The 5,596-nt window shown below is 35.8% G+C and overlaps 1 protein-coding gene across 2 annotated transcripts in view; it reads right to left on the reverse strand.

Moving 5' to 3' along the window:
* The window catches only part of LOC136846709 (uncharacterized), a 20,029-nt gene extending 14,694 nt beyond the window's left edge, over positions 1–5,335 (reverse strand). Inside the window, exon 1 of one of the 2 annotated variants that reach the window (XM_067117817.1) lies at positions 5,200–5,335. The gene's annotated coding sequence lies outside the window, so the exon portion shown is untranslated. Of the gene's footprint in view, positions 1–3,707; positions 3,829–5,199 lie in introns of those variants that run through there. The other variant, XM_067117816.1, reaches the window with a different exon arrangement.
* Between the last annotated feature and the right edge of the window lie 261 nt (positions 5,336–5,596).

Here is a 5,596-nt window from a genome sequence, read left to right on the forward strand (position 1 = left end):
GGAAAAATAAAGGCATTCTAGTCAACGTTTTTCCCCTCTTGCGAGTGGGGCGCTTCAGTGACAGAGGTCATGCTTTTGAACTTTCATTTTACAAGGGCTTTCGTGTCGCCAAGTCGGCTACGCTTCGAAAACGTTCAGGCTACTGCAGGCCAGAGTCCAGCGGAGAGTGATAAAGATGAAAAAAAAATCTGATGGTCAGCAAAAATCACAGGATACAATTTAGGCCGAAGCCCAAGCGCTGGAACCGATGAGGTCATTCAGCGCTGAAAGGAAAATGAAGAGTAAGAGGTTGCACAGTGTAACAGGAGGAAAACCTCGCAGCTGCGCTACGAAGCAACTGTTAAGAGACGGGTGGAAAGTAAGATGGAAGAAAGAGAATGTGAAAAGAGGTACAGTAAAATGAACGAAAGGGGTTGCAGCTAGGCCCCGAAGGCACGCCGCAAAGAATCTTAAGTAACTAAAAGTCGTTCAAGTAAGACTCTCTTCTCCAGACTAAAGTGTATCTTCTTTAAAGTGTGAATTATGCAAACAACAGTATATGTTGTCTTTGAAGCTACTAGAAACCTATTTTCATACCGAAGAACAAACTGGAATTGTATTACAGATCATTTTTCTTTTAGTTTCTCAACAGGATTTCAAGTCAGGAATTCGCGCCTGATTTCCCAGCCTGCTAATGATATTAGTTTCCACTTCAAGGTCACTTATGATTTCTTCAAATATTAGTTATCATTCTGACGCCAAAGGCCGTCTATACTGGAGGGATATTTAATTTACCCATGTTCATAAAGGTGATATGTAACGCACAAGTTCAATAGACTGAAACAGATTTATAAATGGAATGATATTATTAATAGCATAGTGGGGTAAGTGGTTGAATATATATATATATATATATATATATATATATATATATATATATATATATATATATATATATATATATATATATATATATATATATATATTAACTTTATCACATACACAATTGTTCTATGCATTAGTAGAATTACTAAAAGGACCTCATTCAAACTGGATGGCATCTAATGGACTATTTATTCAGGAAAAGTTACAAGCTTTCTTGGACAAACAGTCCACATTATCACGGATACTTGATAATGTGGACTGTTTGCCCAAGAAAAGCTTGTAACTTTTCCTGAATAAATAGTCCATTAGATACCATCCAGTTTGAATGAGGTCCTTTAGTAATATATATATATATATATATATATATATATATATATATATATATATATATATATATATATGATTATTATCACATTTGTACGTGATTCATTTATCATACATTACCAGAGGTGAAAAATAAGAGATGGGGTGTAGGTCTGACCGGTTTCGACTTTATTTCCAAGTCAGTGGCTTGGAAATAAAGTCGAAAAACTCAATCAGGCCTACACCCCCATCTCTTATTTTTTCACCTGTGATAATAATGTGATATATATATATATATATATATATATATATATATATATATATATATATATATATATATATATATATATAGAGAGAGAGAGAGAGAGAGAGAGAGAGAGAGAGAGAGAGAGAGAGAGAGAGAGCAAAGGACTTCTTTTCCGAAGAAAAGAGACAGGAAAAGCAATTTCAAGACCATCACGCACACCAGTTGCTTACAGCGTTCTGACGTGTGTCCATTCTCCGTGGAACTTATTCATATCCTGTAGAACCACAGGGGAGGCTGACGTCACTTCTGAATATCTCTGTCTCAGTTCTCGAAACACAGACTCACGATCGGATATTCGGCAACATTTCCATACATCGTTTAGTGTGTAACACTCTCCAAGAATAGCGCCGTTGAAATTGAATGGCGTATAAAATTTAGGCCATGGGCCAAGCTCTGGGACCTACGAGGTCATTCGGGCGCTGGAAGCGAAATTGAGAGGAAAAAGGTCTTGAATGTTTAACGGGAGGAAAACCTCGCAGTTGCACCATGAAACAATTGTTAGGAGAGGGTGGAAAGCAAGCTGGAAGACAGGGCATATGAACAGAGGTACAGTAAAAGAAATGAAAGGGGTTGCAGCTAGGGGCCGAAGGGACGCTGCCGAGGACAGCGAGTAATGCCTACAGTGCTGTCATTTTTTTCGAATGCAATTACCACTTATATTTCAACGTCTGGTCGCTGTTTTTCCGCGCCGTTACCAGCTATCATGATTGTGGGATGTGACAACAATCATACACTACAATTAAAGGGATATTCAAGTATCCGAAGGTAGAAGGAACAATACATTAACCAAGTAATCACGGACAGAACACTAAGTAATATATTGTGGTTGGTACCTTTTCATTAAGTCGGCTTGGTGACAGCACGACTCTTGCTCCAAAGTGTGTTGAGATTTTGAAAGGGGGAGGGGGGATAACAGGCCTGATGTGGACCTCTAGGCTCTTCAGACAAACAAAGACCAAGTAGTATAGGCCTATGAAGACTCTCATAGGCTCTGTCCAAGGAGTATGCTCTGAATCTAGAGTTCAAAACAAGAGCAAGGTACAGTTCAAGAAGTTGGATGGTCCGAATGACAACGAAAAGCGGAAGTGAATTCAGGAATGCCTACAGCAAGCCCCAGAAAGGTACACTGTCAGCAATGCTTGACAAATGGGGAAAAGAAGCATATAGTTATATGCTGTATGCGCATGTATTGTGCGAGCATCATGAATAGCAATGCTCGAACTAGCCTGTCTGTATATTTTCTTCAATGCGTACACCGTTAAGATTTACAAATGTGTGTGCGTACATCACGTGTTGCATGTATATGCATGTAAATGTTTTTATAAAAATAAACATGAATGTGGGATGTATAGACTCATTCAAAAATTCATCATTAAAACTAGTTAAATTATTATTATTATTATTATTATTATTATTATAAATGACCGTTCGAACAAAAAAGGAAAAGAATATTGCAAATAAAACTGACAGCTGACCCATATAAATGAAAATACGTACGACCCATCTTACGCAAAAGTAGCTCTAAGAACGCTGCATGCATTGCAGTAACAATTCAAAACTTACAAATAAAATTATAAACTTTTCTCGCAAATACAATGACTCATTTTCGTGGCATTTTTTTTTTGCAGTAAACGCATCCTTGTTCCAGGATTATTTAATACAACTTTTTATTGCGTCGTCTTAAGAACGAAGTCTTACGAAAAGAGAGAGTGTTTACACTGTATCAAAGTTAGTCACTTTAAATGGTTGCGTAATTCTAGACGTACCAAGTGAACTTTTGGGAAACTGCAAATACATCACAGCTTATTACTACTATTTATCAATGCGCCAATCAAATCCAGACTTTTCATAAGCTGCACAGCAAAATGACAGTGGAATGTAATTCGGCACCAAACCTACGCAGCATTACTATGATAACAAAAGAATTATGTTAACGGAAAACCTTAGTTCTTTGTTTGTTCTTATTAAAGGAATCCAAGTGGGCGGTGTCAGAGTAAGCTCGTTGTCATACTTGAAGAATAAAACAATAAACTTCTTGACGGTGATTATCATAAAATTGAAAGAGATTAAGTGAATATTAACGAAAAGAAATTAATAATTCGATATTTTCATCTCGAAAAAAATAATTGATACGTTCGTTGTATGTCATCCTTCACCAGAAATAAATAAATAAATAAATTAAGCGTGATATTGAAATCTTCAATACATGAAAAAAGGCAATATCATAACTTACCCTCCTACACGATCACGAATTCGAGATCTCAGAAGAAGAAGAAGAAGAAGAAGAAGAAGCTAAATACAGCACAACTTGACGGAGCAAACGTCTAGGGGCAAATGAGGGGGCTTTTGACATTTCTGTTGTCTACGTGAGAGAAAATTTCACGAACTTTATGAGTCACTGAAGGATAGAAGCGACGGGACAGGATAAGGAAGCCTTCTCTCTCTCTCTCTCTCTCTCTCTCTCTCTCTCTCTCTCTCTCTCTCTCTCTCACACAATGTGTGTGTATACATACATACATACATACATGTCATATAATATATATATATATATATATATATATATATATATATACATACAAACATACATATACAGAATATATATATATATATATATATATATATATATATATATATATATATATATATATATATATATATATATACAGTATGTATACATATGTATGTATATATATTTGTGTGAATGTGTTCACCATGATGTGTCTTTCATGATTAACATCGTTGTTATTAAGCTTAAGTGAAGTCTAATACATATACAGAATATATATATATATATATATATATATATATATATATATATATATATATATATATATATATATTTGTGTGCATGTGTGTTCACCATGATGTGTCTTTCACTGATTAACATCGTTGTTATTGCTTAAGTGAAGTCTAAGAGTTCAGCCAACTGAAAATAATATTAAACAAAGAAATTACTGGGGAAATCCCAGGGCATTTAAATTTCGGCTGTAAAGCCAATCAGCATTGAAACCTGTGAACAGAGGGAGATGGAACGGTTGGATAAGATAAAGAGATCCATAGTGTAATTGAGATGAAGCACTGTGAAAGGATCTAAGGGTGAAACTGGGAGAAAAACCCACAGTTATGCAAAGTACTAGTAAGAGAAGTTAGACAGCAATGGATGCAAAGTACAACTCTAAAGATTTGGTGCCACTAACGCACCAAAGAATAGAACAGAATATAGAATTTAGGCCAGAGGCCAAGCACTGGGACCTATTAGGTCATACAGTGCTGAAACAGGAATTTACAGTAAAAAGGTTTGAAAGCTGTAACAGGAAGAAAACCTCACGGTTACACTATTAAAAAATTGTTAGGAGAGGGTGGAAAGTAAGATGGAAGAAAGAGAATATGAACGTAGGTGCAGTAAAATGAATGAAAGGGATTGTAGAGCTAGGGGCCAGAGAGATGCTGCAAAGAACCTTTAGTGATGTCTACAGTGTACTGTATGAGGTACACTGACAGCACACTCCCAACGGGGACTTCAATTCTGAGGCACTATTGGATGTATCTCAAGTCACCCTAAACATGGCCTGGCATATGTTTATCCAACAAGAATAAATATAAATAAAATATAGGTAAATGTTTCTGAAGACACAGACAAAAAGGTGAAAATAAATAAAAAAAAAAAAAAATCAAGGGATACCCATTCACTTAAACACAGTATCAGTTCAATAGGAATTACTTACATGAATCAGGATGTTATTCAGGGACACATGGGGCGTGGCATCTTATTCTACAATTAATGAAGACAAGTTATATGTCAAGAAGACAGAGAGACAAGGTCCCAAGATGCCATCATCACATTTCTCATGTAATCATATCAGCACTATAATGAAAAGTTTTTCTTTTCCTGTTTATGTAACTATTTCTTATTCGAAATCTGTCCCAGCAACAGAACTTGAGACCTGCAAGAAAATTGGGGAGATTAATTCTCGCATGGATTTGGGTCAATACAAAATAAAAAGCAAGCTCTCTGAGTATCCCCTAAACTGAAACCACCTCAAATGTTCCAGTTGTTCCTGAAAAGTCTTCTAGATTACTTTTTCTCTTTATAAAACCCAACATTACCCTTTGACCAGATTC

This window comes from Macrobrachium rosenbergii, chromosome 15 (genome assembly GCF_040412425.1).
Source record: "Macrobrachium rosenbergii isolate ZJJX-2024 chromosome 15, ASM4041242v1, whole genome shotgun sequence".
NCBI classification, from domain to species: domain Eukaryota; kingdom Metazoa; phylum Arthropoda; class Malacostraca; order Decapoda; family Palaemonidae; genus Macrobrachium; species Macrobrachium rosenbergii.